The sequence below is a fragment of the Triturus cristatus genome, chromosome 11, assembly GCF_964204655.1.
Source record: "Triturus cristatus chromosome 11, aTriCri1.1, whole genome shotgun sequence".
Classification (NCBI taxonomy): domain Eukaryota; kingdom Metazoa; phylum Chordata; class Amphibia; order Caudata; family Salamandridae; genus Triturus; species Triturus cristatus.
In genome coordinates, this window is record NC_140594.1 from 1142913774 (window position 1) to 1142933239 (window position 19466).

At 45.9% G+C, this 19466-nt stretch overlaps 11 non-coding genes across 11 annotated transcripts; all 11 read left to right on the forward strand.

The window, feature by feature from the left end:
* The first annotated feature begins 314 nt into the window (after window positions 1-314).
* On the forward strand, window positions 315-386 carry TRNAG-UCC (transfer RNA glycine (anticodon UCC)). Its single transcript has one exon. It is a non-coding gene; the product is annotated as a tRNA-Gly (tRNA).
* Window positions 387-1907: 1521 nt separating this feature from the next.
* On the forward strand, window positions 1908-1979 carry TRNAG-UCC (transfer RNA glycine (anticodon UCC)). The gene has a single exon. It is a non-coding gene; the product is annotated as a tRNA-Gly (tRNA).
* Window positions 1980-3500: 1521 nt separating this feature from the next.
* TRNAG-UCC (transfer RNA glycine (anticodon UCC)) lies at window positions 3501-3572 on the forward strand. The gene has a single exon. It is a non-coding gene; the product is annotated as a tRNA-Gly (tRNA).
* Window positions 3573-6164: 2592 nt separating this feature from the next.
* Window positions 6165-6236, forward strand: TRNAG-UCC (transfer RNA glycine (anticodon UCC)). Its single transcript has one exon. It is a non-coding gene; the product is annotated as a tRNA-Gly (tRNA).
* A 1511-nt stretch (window positions 6237-7747) lies between these two features.
* Window positions 7748-7819, forward strand: TRNAG-UCC (transfer RNA glycine (anticodon UCC)). Its single transcript has one exon. It is a non-coding gene; the product is annotated as a tRNA-Gly (tRNA).
* Window positions 7820-10411: 2592 nt separating this feature from the next.
* Window positions 10412-10483, forward strand: TRNAG-UCC (transfer RNA glycine (anticodon UCC)). The gene has a single exon. It is a non-coding gene; the product is annotated as a tRNA-Gly (tRNA).
* A 1521-nt stretch (window positions 10484-12004) lies between these two features.
* Window positions 12005-12076, forward strand: TRNAG-UCC (transfer RNA glycine (anticodon UCC)). Its single transcript has one exon. It is a non-coding gene; the product is annotated as a tRNA-Gly (tRNA).
* A 1521-nt stretch (window positions 12077-13597) lies between these two features.
* TRNAG-UCC (transfer RNA glycine (anticodon UCC)) lies at window positions 13598-13669 on the forward strand. The gene has a single exon. It is a non-coding gene; the product is annotated as a tRNA-Gly (tRNA).
* Window positions 13670-15190: 1521 nt separating this feature from the next.
* Window positions 15191-15262, forward strand: TRNAG-UCC (transfer RNA glycine (anticodon UCC)). The gene has a single exon. It is a non-coding gene; the product is annotated as a tRNA-Gly (tRNA).
* A 1521-nt stretch (window positions 15263-16783) lies between these two features.
* TRNAG-UCC (transfer RNA glycine (anticodon UCC)) lies at window positions 16784-16855 on the forward strand. Its single transcript has one exon. It is a non-coding gene; the product is annotated as a tRNA-Gly (tRNA).
* A 1521-nt stretch (window positions 16856-18376) lies between these two features.
* Window positions 18377-18448, forward strand: TRNAG-UCC (transfer RNA glycine (anticodon UCC)). Its single transcript has one exon. It is a non-coding gene; the product is annotated as a tRNA-Gly (tRNA).
* The last annotated feature ends 1018 nt before the right edge of the window (window positions 18449-19466 follow it).

Sequence of the window (19466 nt, forward strand, 5' to 3'; positions counted from 1 at the left end):
TTTAATTCTTCCCTTTTTGTTCTGCTTTTATCAATCTCCTATGCATTTCATGGAATTTACTCCCTTTCTCTTCGCTGCTTTGCTTCCGATGCTGCCCATATGCTCATTTCCACTATTTGTACTGCTGCTTTCCATTTCTTCTCTTCTGCACAGCTTTATCCTTGGTTTCAATCCCCAGTTCTTTACCCACTGCAAGACAATTTCTACAGCTTTTCATGTTGGTATCCACACCAAATGCACGATTGGAACCGGTGCAAGATTGCCACTGCACTCGGCGTTGTAACATCTGGAACCTAGAGGACACACATCAGAGGGCGTTGGTGGTATAGTGGTGAGCATAGCTGCCTTCCAAGCAGTTGACCCGGGTTCGATTCCCGGCCAACGCAGTGCAAATATTTATATATTCTCCAAGCAGGATATATTTTAATGCAACATGTCACAAAACTGAAATATCAGAAATAGAATAATCAGCCGTTATATAAAAAAATAATCAAACACGTAGGTAGACATCTCGATCGCCTCATCTGCTACATTCATTGTCCCAATATATGCTATTTTCCATAAAGCACTCACCACTCACATGTGCTGATAATAAATATTTTGCTGGGGGCAGGCAATGAAAGGGCTGCGCCCCGACCAGAAATTATAACCCCAGCATCCCTATGTTAAAAAGCATTTCTAGGCGATATCTAGCCTCTGAAAATAATAGGCAAGATCCACCGATAAATCTGGCAAAAGTCCCCAAGATTTTGTGCATACTTGTGTTCTCACCTGAATGCAGCGCCACCTTGTAACCATCGGATGTAACTGCGGCTCAGAAAAATGTTTTATCAGAGGGCAAGTTGAGAGGACTCCAAGTGGCAGATTTCCACGGAAAGAGCCTCTCACTGCAGCAGGAAGGTTGGATACTTCAAATTGGCATAGTTTCCTGTCCAGCGTCCTCTCACGTCCCGAACGCTCCCAAACGCTCAAAAGCCTCACACCGGGCAAGCCCTCACCGGGTAGATCTCTGGCTCCCAGGTAAAGCCAAATCCTGAGTATGCTAGTGCTAGGATCACAGAGAAAGGACAGGGACAGAGAGCTGCTGTCTTGGTAAAGGCCTGAAACGGCTAATTCCTAAGAGGGTCTGCACTTTCAGTTATGACTGACTGTGAGTGGGGAAGATGAAGATTTTCTGTACCCAGCATACCTTGCGATGTGCTTAGGCAAATGAGGAGAGAGCCCCACCAATCCCTTGCCACTCCGCTGAAAGCTCCTCCTCTGCATAAAGAGAGCACTTTCACAAGGGAGCAGAGTGGCGCAGCGGAAGCGTGCTGGGCCCATAACCCAGAGGTCGATGGATCGAAACCATCCTCTGCTAATATTGCTTGATTTTTCTTCCTAGGACTAATCTGTCATTTCCACCCTGCCAGCAAGGAAAAGCGCAGGCTTGTGCTAGCTATGTGAGAAAAGACTTCTCAACTATCTGTCTCTGCTGTAAATCAAGAGAGTGATCGTCAAAGGATCAAAACTATACTTTGAAAGTAAAGATACCCAATTAGAAGCATAAATGACAGGTGGGACCTTCACACGTTTTTCGGGGCATGCTTTGAATTTAATTCTTCCCTTTTTGTTCTGCTTTTATCAATCTCCTATGCATTTCATGGAATTTACTCCCTTTCTCTTCGCTGCTTTGCTTCCGATGCTGCCCATATGCTCATTTCCACTATTTGTACTGCTGCTTTCCATTTCTTCTCTTCTGCACAGCTTTATCCTTGGTTTCAATCCCCAGTTCTTTACCCACTGCAAGACAATTTCTACAGCTTTTCATGTTGGTATCCACACCAAATGCACGATTGGAACCGGTGCAAGATTGCCACTGCACTCGGCGTTGTAACATCTGGAACCTAGAGGACACACATCAGAGGGCGTTGGTGGTATAGTGGTGAGCATAGCTGCCTTCCAAGCAGTTGACCCGGGTTCGATTCCCGGCCAACGCAGTGCAAATATTTATATATTCTCCAAGCAGGATATATTTTAATGCAACATGTCACAAAACTGAAATATCAGAAACAGAATAATCAGCCGTTATATAAAAAAATAATCAAACACGTAGGTAGACATCTCGATCGCCTCATCTGCTACATTCATTGTCCCAATATATGCTATTTTCCATAAAGCACTCACCACTCACATGTGCTGATAATAAATATTTTGCTGGGGGCAGGCAATGAAAGGGCTGCGCCCCGACCAGAAATTATAACCCCAGCATCCCTATGTTAAAAAGCATTTCTAGGCGATATCTAGCCTCTGAAAATAATAGGCAAGATCCACCGATAAATCTGGCAAAAGTCCCCAAGATTTTGTGCATACTTGTGTTCTCACCTGAATGCAGCGCCACCTTGTAACCATCGGATGTAACTGCGGCTCAGAAAAATGTTTTATCAGAGGGCAAGTTGAGAGGACTCCAAGTGGCAGATTTCCACGGAAAGAGCCTCTCACTGCAGCAGGAAGGTTGGATACTTCAAATTGGCATAGTTTCCTGTCCAGCGTCCTCTCACGTCCCGAACGCTCCCAAACGCTCAAAAGCCTCACACCGGGCAAGCCCTCACCGGGTAGATCTCTGGCTCCCAGGTAAAGCCAAATCCTGAGTATGCTAGTGCTAGGATCACAGAGAAAGGACAGGGACAGAGAGCTGCTGTCTTGGTAAAGGCCTGAAACGGCTAATTCCTAAGAGGGTCTGCACTTTCAGTTATGACTGACTGTGAGTGGGGAAGATGAAGATTTTCTGTACCCAGCATACCTTGCGATGTGCTTAGGCAAATGAGGAGAGAGCCCCACCAATCCCTTGCCACTCCGCTGAAAGCTCCTCCTCTGCATAAAGAGAGCACTTTCACAAGGGAGCAGAGTGGCGCAGCGGAAGCGTGCTGGGCCCATAACCCAGAGGTCGATGGATCGAAACCATCCTCTGCTAATATTGCTTGATTTTTCTTCCTAGGACTAATCTGTCATTTCCACCCTGCCAGCAAGGAAAAGCGCAGGCTTGTGCTAGCTATGTGAGAAAAGACTTCTCAACTATCTGTCTCTGCTGTAAATCAAGAGAGTGATCGTCAAAGGATCAACCCTATACTTTGAAAGTAAAGATACCCAATTAGAAGCATAAATGACAGGTGGGACCTTCACACGTTTTTCGGGGCATGCTTTGAATTTCATTCTTCCCTTTTTGTTCTGCTTTTATCAATCTCCTATGCATTTCATGGAATTTACTCCCTTTCTCTTCGCTGCTTTGCTTCCGATGCTGCCCATATGCTCATTTCCACTATTTGTACTGCTGCTTTCCATTTCTTCTCTTCTGCACAGCTTTATCCTTGGTTTCAATCCCCAGTTCTTTACCCACTGCAAGACAATTTCTACAGCTTTTCATGTTGGTATCCACACCAAATGCACGATTGGAACCGGTGCAAGATTGCCACTGCACTCGGCGTTGTAACATCTGGAACCTAGAGGACACACATCAGAGGGCGTTGGTGGTATAGTGGTGAGCATAGCTGCCTTCCAAGCAGTTGACCCGGGTTCGATTCCCGGCCAACGCAGTGCAAATATTTATATATTCTCCAAGCAGGATATATTTTAATGCAACATGTCACAAAACTGAAATATCAGAAACAGAATAATCAGCCGTTATATAAAAAAATAATCAAACACGTAGGTAGACATCTCGATCGCCTCATCTGCTACATTCATTGTCCCAATATATGCTATTTTCCATAAAGCACTCACCACTCACATGTGCTGATAATAAATATTTTGCTGGGGGCAGGCAATGAAAGGGCTGCGCCCCGACCAGAAATTATAACCCCAGCATCCCTATGTTAAAAAGCATTTCTAGGCGATATCTAGCCTCTGAAAATAATAGGCAAGATCCACCGATAAATCTGGCAAAAGTCCCCAAGATTTTGTGCATACTTGTGTTCTCACCTGAATGCAGCGCCACCTTGTAACCATCGGATGTAACTGCGGCTCAGAAAAATGTTTTATCAGAGGGCAAGTTGAGAGGACTCCAAGTGGCAGATTTCCACGGAAAGAGCCTCTCACTGCAGCAGGAAGGTTGGATACTTCAAATTGGCATAGTTTCCTGTCCAGCGTCCTCTCACGTCCCGAACGCTCCCAAACGCTCAAAAGCCTCACACCGGGCAAGCCCTCACCGGGTAGATCTCTGGCTCCCAGGTAAAGCCAAATCCTGAGTATGCTAGTGCTAGGATCACAGAGAAAGGACAGGGACAGAGAGCTGCTGTCTTGGTAAAGGCCTGAAACGGCTAATTCCTAAGAGGGTCTGCACTTTCAGTTATGACTGACTGTGAGTGGGGAAGATGAAGATTTTCTGTACCCAGCATACCTTGCGATGTGCTTAGGCAAATGAGGAGAGAGCCCCACCAATCCCTTGCCACTCCGCTGAAAGCTCCTCCTCTGCATAAAGAGAGCACTTTCACAAGGGAGCAGAGTGGCGCAGCGGAAGCGTGCTGGGCCCATAACCCAGAGGTCGATGGATCGAAACCATCCTCTGCTAATATTGCTTGATTTTTCTTCCTAGGACTAATCTGTCATTTCCACCCTGCCAGCAAGGAAAAGCGCAGGCTTGTGCTAGCTATGTGAGAAAAGACTTCTCAACTATCTGTCTCTGCTGTAAATCAAGAGAGTGATCGTCAAAGGATCAACCCTATACTTTGAAAGTAAAGATACCCAATTAGAAGCATAAATGACAGGTGGGACCTTCACACGTTTTTCGGGGCATGCTTTGAATTTCATTCTTCCCTTTTTGTTCTGCTTTTATCAATCTCCTATGCATTTCATGGAATTTACTCCCTTTCTCTTCGCTGCTTTGCTTCCGATGCTGCCCATATGCTCATTTCCACTATTTGTACTGCTGCTTTCCATTTCTTCTCTTCTGCACAGCTTTATCCTTGGTTTCAATCCCCAGTTCTTTACCCTCTGCAAGACAATTTCTACAGCTTTTCATGTTGGTATCCACACCAAGATTTTGTGCATACTTGTGCTCTCACCTGAATGCAGCGCCACCTTGTAACCATCGGATGTAACTGCGACTCAGAAAAATGTTTTATCAGAGGGCAAGTTGAGATGACTCCAAGTGGCAGATTTCCACGGAAAGAGCCTCTCGCTGCAGCAGGAAGGTTGGATACTTCAAATTGGCATAGTTTCCTGTCCAGCGTCCTCTCACGTCCCGAACGCTCCCAAACGCTCAAAAGCCTCGCCCTCACCGGGTAGATCTCTGGCTCCCAGGTAAAGCCAAATCCTGAGTATGCTAGTGCTAGGATCACAGAGAAAGGACAGGGACAGAGAGCTGCTGTCTTGGTAAAGGCCTGAAACGGCTAATTCCTAAGAGGGTCTGCACTTTCAGTTATGACTGACTGTGAGTGGGGAAGATGAAGATTTTCTGTACCCAGCATACCTTGCGATGTGCTTAGGCAAATGAGGAGAGAGCCCCACCAATCCCTTGCCACTCCGCTGAAAGCTCCTCCTCTGCATAAAGAGAGCACTTTCACAAGGGAGCAGAGTGGCGCAGCGGAAGCGTGCTGGGCCCATAACCCAGAGGTCGATGGATCGAAACCATCCTCTGCTAATATTGCTTGATTTTTCTTCCTAGGACTAATCTGTCATTTCCACCCTGCCAGCAAGGAAAAGCGCAGGCTTGTGCTAGCTATGTGAGAAAAGACTTCTCAACTATCTGTCTCTGCTGTAAATCAAGAGAGTGATCGTCAAAGGATCAAAACTATACTTTGAAAGTAAAGATACCCAATTAGAAGCATAAATGACAGGTGGGACCTTCACACGTTTTTCGGGGCATGCTTTGAATTTAATTCTTCCCTTTTTGTTCTGCTTTTATCAATCTCCTATGCATTTCATGGAATTTACTCCCTTTCTCTTCGCTGCTTTGCTTCCGATGCTGCCCATATGCTCATTTCCACTATTTGTACTGCTGCTTTCCATTTCTTCTCTTCTGCACAGCTTTATCCTTGGTTTCAATCCCCAGTTCTTTACCCACTGCAAGACAATTTCTACAGCTTTTCATGTTGGTATCCACACCAAATGCACGATTGGAACCGGTGCAAGATTGCCACTGCACTCGGCGTTGTAACATCTGGAACCTAGAGGACACACATCAGAGGGCGTTGGTGGTATAGTGGTGAGCATAGCTGCCTTCCAAGCAGTTGACCCGGGTTCGATTCCCGGCCAACGCAGTGCAAATATTTATATATTCTCCAAGCAGGATATATTTTAATGCAACATGTCACAAAACTGAAATATCAGAAATAGAATAATCAGCCGTTATATAAAAAAATAATCAAACACGTAGGTAGACATCTCGATCGCCTCATCTGCTACATTCATTGTCCCAATATATGCTATTTTCCATAAAGCACTCACCACTCACATGTGCTGATAATAAATATTTTGCTGGGGGCAGGCAATGAAAGGGCTGCGCCCCGACCAGAAATTATAACCCCAGCATCCCTATGTTAAAAAGCATTTCTAGGCGATATCTAGCCTCTGAAAATAATAGGCAAGATCCACCGATAAATCTGGCAAAAGTCCCCAAGATTTTGTGCATACTTGTGTTCTCACCTGAATGCAGCGCCACCTTGTAACCATCGGATGTAACTGCGGCTCAGAAAAATGTTTTATCAGAGGGCAAGTTGAGAGGACTCCAAGTGGCAGATTTCCACGGAAAGAGCCTCTCACTGCAGCAGGAAGGTTGGATACTTCAAATTGGCATAGTTTCCTGTCCAGCGTCCTCAACGCTCCCAAACGCTCAAAAGCCTCACACCGGGCAAGCCCTCACCGGGTAGATCTCTGGCTCCCAGGTAAAGCCAAATCCTGAGTATGCTAGTGCTAGGATCACAGAGAAAGGACAGGGACAGAGAGCTGCTGTCTTGGTAAAGGCCTGAAACGGCTAATTCCTAAGAGGGTCTGCACTTTCAGTTATGACTGACTGTGAGTGGGGAAGATGAAGATTTTCTGTACCCAGCATACCTTGCGATGTGCTTAGGCAAATGAGGAGAGAGCCCCACCAATCCCTTGCCACTCCGCTGAAAGCTCCTCCTCTGCATAAAGAGAGCACTTTCACAAGGGAGCAGAGTGGCGCAGCGGAAGCGTGCTGGGCCCATAACCCAGAGGTCGATGGATCGAAACCATCCTCTGCTAATATTGCTTGATTTTTCTTCCTAGGACTAATCTGTCATTTCCACCCTGCCAGCAAGGAAAAGCGCAGGCTTGTGCTAGCTATGTGAGAAAAGACTTCTCAACTATCTGTCTCTGCTGTAAATCAAGAGAGTGATCGTCAAAGGATCAAAACTATACTTTGAAAGTAAAGATACCCAATTAGAAGCATAAATGACAGGTGGGACCTTCACACGTTTTTCGGGGCATGCTTTGAATTTCATTCTTCCCTTTTTGTTCTGCTTTTATCAATCTCCTATGCATTTCATGGAATTTACTCCCTTTCTCTTCGCTGCTTTGCTTCCGATGCTGCCCATATGCTCATTTCCACTATTTGTACTGCTGCTTTCCATTTCTTCTCTTCTGCACAGCTTTATCCTTGGTTTCAATCCCCAGTTCTTTACCCACTGCAAGACAATTTCTACAGCTTTTCATGTTGGTATCCACACCAAATGCACGATTGGAACCGGTGCAAGATTGCCACTGCACTCGGCGTTGTAACATCTGGAACCTAGAGGACACACATCAGAGGGCGTTGGTGGTATAGTGGTGAGCATAGCTGCCTTCCAAGCAGTTGACCCGGGTTCGATTCCCGGCCAACGCAGTGCAAATATTTATATATTCTCCAAGCAGGATATATTTTAATGCAACATGTCACAAAACTGAAATATCAGAAACAGAATAATCAGCCGTTATATAAAAAAATAATCAAACACGTAGGTAGACATCTCGATCGCCTCATCTGCTACATTCATTGTCCCAATATATGCTATTTTCCATAAAGCACTCACCACTCACATGTGCTGATAATAAATATTTTGCTGGGGGCAGGCAATGAAAGGGCTGCGCCCCGACCAGAAATTATAACCCCAGCATCCCTATGTTAAAAAGCATTTCTAGGCGATATCTAGCCTCTGAAAATAATAGGCAAGATCCACCGATAAATCTGGCAAAAGTCCCCAAGATTTTGTGCATACTTGTGTTCTCACCTGAATGCAGCGCCACCTTGTAACCATCGGATGTAACTGCGGCTCAGAAAAATGTTTTATCAGAGGGCAAGTTGAGAGGACTCCAAGTGGCAGATTTCCACGGAAAGAGCCTCTCACTGCAGCAGGAAGGTTGGATACTTCAAATTGGCATAGTTTCCTGTCCAGCGTCCTCTCACGTCCCGAACGCTCCCAAACGCTCAAAAGCCTCACACCGGGCAAGCCCTCACCGGGTAGATCTCTGGCTCCCAGGTAAAGCCAAATCCTGAGTATGCTAGTGCTAGGATCACAGAGAAAGGACAGGGACAGAGAGCTGCTGTCTTGGTAAAGGCCTGAAACGGCTAATTCCTAAGAGGGTCTGCACTTTCAGTTATGACTGACTGTGAGTGGGGAAGATGAAGATTTTCTGTACCCAGCATACCTTGCGATGTGCTTAGGCAAATGAGGAGAGAGCCCCACCAATCCCTTGCCACTCCGCTGAAAGCTCCTCCTCTGCATAAAGAGAGCACTTTCACAAGGGAGCAGAGTGGCGCAGCGGAAGCGTGCTGGGCCCATAACCCAGAGGTCGATGGATCGAAACCATCCTCTGCTAATATTGCTTGATTTTTCTTCCTAGGACTAATCTGTCATTTCCACCCTGCCAGCAAGGAAAAGCGCAGGCTTGTGCTAGCTATGTGAGAAAAGACTTCTCAACTATCTGTCTCTGCTGTAAATCAAGAGAGTGATCGTCAAAGGATCAACCCTATACTTTGAAAGTAAAGATACCCAATTAGAAGCATAAATGACAGGTGGGACCTTCACACGTTTTTCGGGGCATGCTTTGAATTTCATTCTTCCCTTTTTGTTCTGCTTTTATCAATCTCCTATGCATTTCATGGAATTTACTCCCTTTCTCTTCGCTGCTTTGCTTCCGATGCTGCCCATATGCTCATTTCCACTATTTGTACTGCTGCTTTCCATTTCTTCTCTTCTGCACAGCTTTATCCTTGGTTTCAATCCCCAGTTCTTTACCCTCTGCAAGACAATTTCTACAGCTTTTCATGTTGGTATCCACACCAAGATTTTGTGCATACTTGTGCTCTCACCTGAATGCAGCGCCACCTTGTAACCATCGGATGTAACTGCGACTCAGAAAAATGTTTTATCAGAGGGCAAGTTGAGATGACTCCAAGTGGCAGATTTCCACGGAAAGAGCCTCTCGCTGCAGCAGGAAGGTTGGATACTTCAAATTGGCATAGTTTCCTGTCCAGCGTCCTCTCACGTCCCGAACGCTCCCAAACGCTCAAAAGCCTCGCCCTCACCGGGTAGATCTCTGGCTCCCAGGTAAAGCCAAATCCTGAGTATGCTAGTGCTAGGATCACAGAGAAAGGACAGGGACAGAGAGCTGCTGTCTTGGTAAAGGCCTGAAACGGCTAATTCCTAAGAGGGTCTGCACTTTCAGTTATGACTGACTGTGAGTGGGGAAGATGAAGATTTTCTGTACCCAGCATACCTTGCGATGTGCTTAGGCAAATGAGGAGAGAGCCCCACCAATCCCTTGCCACTCCGCTGAAAGCTCCTCCTCTGCATAAAGAGAGCACTTTCACAAGGGAGCAGAGTGGCGCAGCGGAAGCGTGCTGGGCCCATAACCCAGAGGTCGATGGATCGAAACCATCCTCTGCTAATATTGCTTGATTTTTCTTCCTAGGACTAATCTGTCATTTCCACCCTGCCAGCAAGGAAAAGCGCAGGCTTGTGCTAGCTATGTGAGAAAAGACTTCTCAACTATCTGTCTCTGCTGTAAATCAAGAGAGTGATCGTCAAAGGATCAAAACTATACTTTGAAAGTAAAGATACCCAATTAGAAGCATAAATGACAGGTGGGACCTTCACACGTTTTTCGGGGCATGCTTTGAATTTAATTCTTCCCTTTTTGTTCTGCTTTTATCAATCTCCTATGCATTTCATGGAATTTACTCCCTTTCTCTTCGCTGCTTTGCTTCCGATGCTGCCCATATGCTCATTTCCACTATTTGTACTGCTGCTTTCCATTTCTTCTCTTCTGCACAGCTTTATCCTTGGTTTCAATCCCCAGTTCTTTACCCACTGCAAGACAATTTCTACAGCTTTTCATGTTGGTATCCACACCAAATGCACGATTGGAACCGGTGCAAGATTGCCACTGCACTCGGCGTTGTAACATCTGGAACCTAGAGGACACACATCAGAGGGCGTTGGTGGTATAGTGGTGAGCATAGCTGCCTTCCAAGCAGTTGACCCGGGTTCGATTCCCGGCCAACGCAGTGCAAATATTTATATATTCTCCAAGCAGGATATATTTTAATGCAACATGTCACAAAACTGAAATATCAGAAATAGAATAATCAGCCGTTATATAAAAAAATAATCAAACACGTAGGTAGACATCTCGATCGCCTCATCTGCTACATTCATTGTCCCAATATATGCTATTTTCCATAAAGCACTCACCACTCACATGTGCTGATAATAAATATTTTGCTGGGGGCAGGCAATGAAAGGGCTGCGCCCCGACCAGAAATTATAACCCCAGCATCCCTATGTTAAAAAGCATTTCTAGGCGATATCTAGCCTCTGAAAATAATAGGCAAGATCCACCGATAAATCTGGCAAAAGTCCCCAAGATTTTGTGCATACTTGTGTTCTCACCTGAATGCAGCGCCACCTTGTAACCATCGGATGTAACTGCGGCTCAGAAAAATGTTTTATCAGAGGGCAAGTTGAGAGGACTCCAAGTGGCAGATTTCCACGGAAAGAGCCTCTCACTGCAGCAGGAAGGTTGGATACTTCAAATTGGCATAGTTTCCTGTCCAGCGTCCTCTCACGTCCCGAACGCTCCCAAACGCTCAAAAGCCTCACACCGGGCAAGCCCTCACCGGGTAGATCTCTGGCTCCCAGGTAAAGCCAAATCCTGAGTATGCTAGTGCTAGGATCACAGAGAAAGGACAGGGACAGAGAGCTGCTGTCTTGGTAAAGGCCTGAAACGGCTAATTCCTAAGAGGGTCTGCACTTTCAGTTATGACTGACTGTGAGTGGGGAAGATGAAGATTTTCTGTACCCAGCATACCTTGCGATGTGCTTAGGCAAATGAGGAGAGAGCCCCACCAATCCCTTGCCACTCCGCTGAAAGCTCCTCCTCTGCATAAAGAGAGCACTTTCACAAGGGAGCAGAGTGGCGCAGCGGAAGCGTGCTGGGCCCATAACCCAGAGGTCGATGGATCGAAACCATCCTCTGCTAATATTGCTTGATTTTTCTTCCTAGGACTAATCTGTCATTTCCACCCTGCCAGCAAGGAAAAGCGCAGGCTTGTGCTAGCTATGTGAGAAAAGACTTCTCAACTATCTGTCTCTGCTGTAAATCAAGAGAGTGATCGTCAAAGGATCAAAACTATACTTTGAAAGTAAAGATACCCAATTAGAAGCATAAATGACAGGTGGGACCTTCACACGTTTTTCGGGGCATGCTTTGAATTTAATTCTTCCCTTTTTGTTCTGCTTTTATCAATCTCCTATGCATTTCATGGAATTTACTCCCTTTCTCTTCGCTGCTTTGCTTCCGATGCTGCCCATATGCTCATTTCCACTATTTGTACTGCTGCTTTCCATTTCTTCTCTTCTGCACAGCTTTATCCTTGGTTTCAATCCCCAGTTCTTTACCCACTGCAAGACAATTTCTACAGCTTTTCATGTTGGTATCCACACCAAATGCACGATTGGAACCGGTGCAAGATTGCCACTGCACTCGGCGTTGTAACATCTGGAACCTAGAGGACACACATCAGAGGGCGTTGGTGGTATAGTGGTGAGCATAGCTGCCTTCCAAGCAGTTGACCCGGGTTCGATTCCCGGCCAACGCAGTGCAAATATTTATATATTCTCCAAGCAGGATATATTTTAATGCAACATGTCACAAAACTGAAATATCAGAAACAGAATAATCAGCCGTTATATAAAAAAATAATCAAACACGTAGGTAGACATCTCGATCGCCTCATCTGCTACATTCATTGTCCCAATATATGCTATTTTCCATAAAGCACTCACCACTCACATGTGCTGATAATAAATATTTTGCTGGGGGCAGGCAATGAAAGGGCTGCGCCCCGACCAGAAATTATAACCCCAGCATCCCTATGTTAAAAAGCATTTCTAGGCGATATCTAGCCTCTGAAAATAATAGGCAAGATCCACCGATAAATCTGGCAAAAGTCCCCAAGATTTTGTGCATACTTGTGTTCTCACCTGAATGCAGCGCCACCTTGTAACCATCGGATGTAACTGCGGCTCAGAAAAATGTTTTATCAGAGGGCAAGTTGAGAGGACTCCAAGTGGCAGATTTCCACGGAAAGAGCCTCTCACTGCAGCAGGAAGGTTGGATACTTCAAATTGGCATAGTTTCCTGTCCAGCGTCCTCTCACGTCCCGAACGCTCCCAAACGCTCAAAAGCCTCACACCGGGCAAGCCCTCACCGGGTAGATCTCTGGCTCCCAGGTAAAGCCAAATCCTGAGTATGCTAGTGCTAGGATCACAGAGAAAGGACAGGGACAGAGAGCTGCTGTCTTGGTAAAGGCCTGAAACGGCTAATTCCTAAGAGGGTCTGCACTTTCAGTTATGACTGACTGTGAGTGGGGAAGATGAAGATTTTCTGTACCCAGCATACCTTGCGATGTGCTTAGGCAAATGAGGAGAGAGCCCCACCAATCCCTTGCCACTCCGCTGAAAGCTCCTCCTCTGCATAAAGAGAGCACTTTCACAAGGGAGCAGAGTGGCGCAGCGGAAGCGTGCTGGGCCCATAACCCAGAGGTCGATGGATCGAAACCATCCTCTGCTAATATTGCTTGATTTTTCTTCCTAGGACTAATCTGTCATTTCCACCCTGCCAGCAAGGAAAAGCGCAGGCTTGTGCTAGCTATGTGAGAAAAGACTTCTCAACTATCTGTCTCTGCTGTAAATCAAGAGAGTGATCGTCAAAGGATCAACCCTATACTTTGAAAGTAAAGATACCCAATTAGAAGCATAAATGACAGGTGGGACCTTCACACGTTTTTCGGGGCATGCTTTGAATTTCATTCTTCCCTTTTTGTTCTGCTTTTATCAATCTCCTATGCATTTCATGGAATTTACTCCCTTTCTCTTCGCTGCTTTGCTTCCGATGCTGCCCATATGCTCATTTCCACTATTTGTACTGCTGCTTTCCATTTCTTCTCTTCTGCACAGCTTTATCCTTGGTTTCAATCCCCAGTTCTTTACCCTCTGCAAGACAATTTCTACAGCTTTTCATGTTGGTATCCACACCAAATGCACGATTGGAACCGGTGCAAGATTGCCACTGCACTCGGCGTTGTAACATCTGGAACCTAGAGGACACACATCAGAGGGTGTTGGTGGTATAGTGGTGAGCATAGCTGCCTTCCAAGCAGTTGACCCGGGTTCGATTCCCGGCCAACGCAGTGCAAATATTTATATATTCTCCAAGCAGGATATATTTTAATGCAACATGTCACAAAACTGAAATATCAGAAACAGAATAATCAGCCGTTATATAAAAAAATAAACAAACACGTAGGTAGACATCTCGATCGCCTCATCTGCTACATTCATTGTCCCAATATATGCTATTTTCCATAAAGCACTCACCACTCACATGTGCTGATAATAAATATTTTGCTGGGGGCAGGCAATGAAAGGGCTGAGCCCCGACCAGACATTATAACCCCAGCATCCCTATTTTAAAAAGCATTTCTAGGCGATATCTAGCCTCTGAAAATAATAGGCAAGATCCACCGATAAATCTGGCAAAAGTCCCCAAGATTTTGTGCATACTTGTGCTCTCACCTGAATGCAGCGCCACCTTGTAACCATCGGATGTAACTGCGACTCAGAAAAATGTTTTATCAGAGGGCAAGTTGAGATGACTCCAAGTGGCAGATTTCCACGGAAAGAGCCTCTCGCTGCAGCAGGAAGGTTGGATACTTCAAATTGGCATAGTTTCCTGTCCAGCGTCCTCTCACGTCCCGAACGCTCCCAAACGCTCAAAAGCCTCACACCGGGCAAGCCCTCACCGGGTAGATCTCTGGCTCCCAGGTAAAGCCAAATCCTGAGTATGCTAGTGCTAGGATCACAGAGAAAGGACAGGGACAGAGAGCTGCTGTCTTGGTAAAGGCCTGAAACGGCTAATTCCTAAGAGGGTCTGCACTTTCAGTTATGACTGACTGTGAGTGGGGAAGATGAAGATTTTCTGTACCCAGCATACCTTGCGATGTGCTTAGGCAAATGAGGAGAGAGCCCCACCAATCCCTTGCCACTCCGCTGAAAGCTCCTCCTCTGCATAAAGAGAGCACTTTCACAAGGGAGCAGAGTGGCGCAGCGGAAGCGTGCTGGGCCCATAACCCAGAGGTCGATGGATCGAAACCATCCTCTGCTAATATTGCTTGATTTTTCTTCCTAGGACTAATCTGTCATTTCCACCCTGCCAGCAAGGAAAAGCGCAGGCTTGTGCTAGCTATGTGAGAAAAGACTTCTCAACTATCTGTCTCTGCTGTAAATCAAGAGAGTGATCGTCAAAGGATCAAAACTATACTTTGAAAGTAAAGATACCCAATTAGAAGCATAAATGACAGGTGGGACCTTCACACGTTTTTCGGGGCATGCTTTGAATTTAATTCTTCCCTTTTTGTTCTGCTTTTATCAATCTCCTATGCATTTCATGGAATTTACTCCCTTTCTCTTCGCTGCTTTGCTTCCGATGCTGCCCATATGCTCATTTCCACTATTTGTACTGCTGCTTTCCATTTCTTCTCTTCTGCACAGCTTTATCCTTGGTTTCAATCCCCAGTTCTTTACCCACTGCAAGACAATTTCTACAGCTTTTCATGTTGGTATCCACACCAAATGCACGATTGGAACCGGTGCAAGATTGCCACTGCACTCGGCGTTGTAACATCTGGAACCTAGAGGACACACATCAGAGGGCGTTGGTGGTATAGTGGTGAGCATAGCTGCCTTCCAAGCAGTTGACCCGGGTTCGATTCCCGGCCAACGCAGTGCAAATATTTATATATTCTCCAAGCAGGATATATTTTAATGCAACATGTCACAAAACTGAAATATCAGAAACAGAATAATCAGCCGTTATATAAAAAAATAATCAAACACGTAGGTAGACATCTCGATCGCCTCATCTGCTACATTCATTGTCCCAATATATGCTATTTTCCATAAAGCACTCACCACTCACATGTGCTGATAATAAATATTTTGCTGGGGGCAGGCAATGAAAGGGCTGCGCCCCGACCAGAAATTATAACCCCAGCATCCCTATGTTAAAAAGCATTTCTAGGCGATATCTAGCCTCTGAAAATAATAGGCAAGATCCACCGATAAATCTGGCAAAAGTCCCCAAGATTTTGTGCATACTTGTGTTCTCACCTGAATGCAGCGCCACCTTGTAACCATCGGATGTAACTGCGGCTCAGAAAAATGTTTTATCAGAGGGCAAGTTGAGAGGACTCCAAGTGGCAGATTTCCACGGAAAGAGCCTCTCACTGCAGCAGGAAGGTTGGATACTTCAAATTGGCATAGTTTCCTGTCCAGCGTCCTCTCACGTCCCGAACGCTCCCAAACGCTCAAAAGCCTCACACCGGGCAAGCCCTCACCGGGTAGATCTCTGGCTCCCAGGTAAAGCCAAATCCTGAGTATGCTAGTGCTAGGATCACAGAGAAAGGACAGGGACAGAGAGCTGCTGTCTTGGTAAAGGCCTGAAACGGCTAATTCCTAAGAGGGTCTGCACTTTCAGTTATGACTGACTGTGAGTGGGGAAGATGAAGATTTTCTGTACCCAGCATACCTTGCGATGTGCTTAGGCAAATGAGGAGAGAGCCCCACCAATCCCTTGCCACTCCGCTGAAAGCTCCTCCTCTGCATAAAGAGAGCACTTTCACAAGGGAGCAGAGTGGCGCAGCGGAAGCGTGCTGGGCCCATAACCCAGAGGTCGATGGATCGAAACCATCCTCTGCTAATATTGCTTGATTTTTCTTCCTAGGACTAATCTGTCATTTCCACCCTGCCAGCAAGGAAAAGCGCAGGCTTGTGCTAGCTATGTGAGAAAAGACTTCTCAACTATCTGTCTCTGCTGTAAATCAAGAGAGTGATCGTCAAAGGATCAACCCTATACTTTGAAAGTAAAGATACCCAATTAGAAGCATAAATGACAGGTGGGACCTTCACACGTTTTTCGGGGCATGCTTTGAATTTCATTCTTCCCTTTTTGTTCTGCTTTTATCAATCTCCTATGCATTTCATGGAATTTACTCCCTTTCTCTTCGCTGCTTTGCTTCCGATGCTGCCCATATGCTCATTTCCACTATTTGTACTGCTGCTTTCCATTTCTTCTCTTCTGCACAGCTTTATCCTTGGTTTCAATCCCCAGTTCTTTACCCTCTGCAAGACAATTTCTACAGCTTTTCATGTTGGTATCCACACCAAATGCACGATTGGAACCGGTGCAAGATTGCCACTGCACTCGGCGTTGTAACATCTGGAACCTAGAGGACACACATCAGAGGGTGTTGGTGGTATAGTGGTGAGCATAGCTGCCTTCCAAGCAGTTGACCCGGGTTCGATTCCCGGCCAACGCAGTGCAAATATTTATATATTCTCCAAGCAGGATATATTTTAATGCAACATGTCACAAAACTGAAATATCAGAAACAGAATAATCAGCCGTTATATAAAAAAATAAACAAACACGTAGGTAGACATCTCGATCGCCTCATCTGCTACATTCATTGTCCCAATATATGCTATTTTCCATAAAGCACTCACCACTCACATGTGCTGATAATAAATATTTTGCTGGGGGCAGGCAATGAAAGGGCTGAGCCCCGACCAGACATTATAACCCCAGCATCCCTATTTTAAAAAGCATTTCTAGGCGATATCTAGCCTCTGAAAATAATAGGCAAGATCCACCGATAAATCTGGCAAAAGTCCCCAAGATTTTGTGCATACTTGTGCTCTCACCTGAATGCAGCGCCACCTTGTAACCATCGGATGTAACTGCGACTCAGAAAAATGTTTTATCAGAGGGCAAGTTGAGATGACTCCAAGTGGCAGATTTCCACGGAAAGAGCCTCTCGCTGCAGCAGGAAGGTTGGATACTTCAAATTGGCATAGTTTCCTGTCCAGCGTCCTCTCACGTCCCGAACGCTCCCAAACGCTCAAAAGCCTCACACCGGGCAAGCCCTCACCGGGTAGATCTCTGGCTCCCAGGTAAAGCCAAATCCTGAGTATGCTAGTGCTAGGATCACAGAGAAAGGACAGGGACAGAGAGCTGCTGTCTTGGTAAAGGCCTGAAACGGCTAATTCCTAAGAGGGTCTGCACTTTCAGTTATGACTGACTGTGAGTGGGGAAGATGAAGATTTTCTGTACCCAGCATACCTTGCGATGTGCTTAGGCAAATGAGGAGAGAGCCCCACCAATCCCTTGCCACTCCGCTGAAAGCTCCTCCTCTGCATAAAGAGAGCACTTTCACAAGGGAGCAGAGTGGCGCAGCGGAAGCGTGCTGGGCCCATAACCCAGAGGTCGATGGATCGAAACCATCCTCTGCTAATATTGCTTGATTTTTCTTCCTAGGACTAATCTGTCATTTCCACCCTGCCAGCAAGGAAAAGCGCAGGCTTGTGCTAGCTATGTGAGAAAAGACTTCTCAACTATCTGTCTCTGCTGTAAATCAAGAGAGTGATCGTCAAAGGATCAAAACTATACTTTGAAAGTAAAGATACCCAATTAGAAGCATAAATGACAGGTGGGACCTTCACACGTTTTTCGGGGCATGCTTTGAATTTAATTCTTCCCTTTTTGTTCTGCTTTTATCAATCTCCTATGCATTTCATGGAATTTACTCCCTTTCTCTTCGCTGCTTTGCTTCCGATGCTGCCCATATGCTCATTTCCACTATTTGTACTGCTGCTTTCCATTTCTTCTCTTCTGCACAGCTTTATCCTTGGTTTCAATCCCCAGTTCTTTACCCACTGCAAGACAATTTCTACAGCTTTTCATGTTGGTATCCACACCAAATGCACGATTGGAACCGGTGCAAGATTGCCACTGCACTCGGCGTTGTAACATCTGGAACCTAGAGGACACACATCAGAGGGCGTTGGTGGTATAGTGGTGAGCATAGCTGCCTTCCAAGCAGTTGACCCGGGTTCGATTCCCGGCCAACGCAGTGCAAATATTTATATATTCTCCAAGCAGGATATATTTTAATGCAACATGTCACAAAACTGAAATATCAGAAACAGAATAATCAGCCGTTATATAAAAAAATAATCAAACACGTAGGTAGACATCTCGATCGCCTCATCTGCTACATTCATTGTCCCAATATATGCTATTTTCCATAAAGCACTCACCACTCACATGTGCTGATAATAAATATTTTGCTGGGGGCAGGCAATGAAAGGGCTGCGCCCCGACCAGAAATTATAACCCCAGCATCCCTATGTTAAAAAGCATTTCTAGGCGATATCTAGCCTCTGAAAATAATAGGCAAGATCCACCGATAAATCTGGCAAAAGTCCCCAAGATTTTGTGCATACTTGTGTTCTCACCTGAATGCAGCGCCACCTTGTAACCATCGGATGTAACTGCGGCTCAGAAAAATGTTTTATCAGAGGGCAAGTTGAGAGGACTCCAAGTGGCAGATTTCCACGGAAAGAGCCTCTCACTGCAGCAGGAAGGTTGGATACTTCAAATTGGCATAGTTTCCTGTCCAGCGTCCTCTCACGTCCCGAACGCTCCCAAACGCTCAAAAGCCTCACACCGGGCAAGCCCTCACCGGGTAGATCTCTGGCTCCCAGGTAAAGCCAAATCCTGAGTATGCTAGTGCTAGGATCACAGAGAAAGGACAGGGACAGAGAGCTGCTGTCTTGGTAAAGGCCTGAAACGGCTAATTCCTAAGAGGGTCTGCACTTTCAGTTATGACTGACTGTGAGTGGGGAAGATGAAGATTTTCTGTACCCAGCATACCTTGCGATGTGCTTAGGCAAATGAGGAGAGAGCCCCACCAATCCCTTGCCACTCCGCTGAAAGCTCCTCCTCTGCATAAAGAGAGCACTTTCACAAGGGAGCAGAGTGGCGCAGCGGAAGCGTGCTGGGCCCATAACCCAGAGGTCGATGGATCGAAACCATCCTCTGCTAATATTGCTTGATTTTTCTTCCTAGGACTAATCTGTCATTTCCAC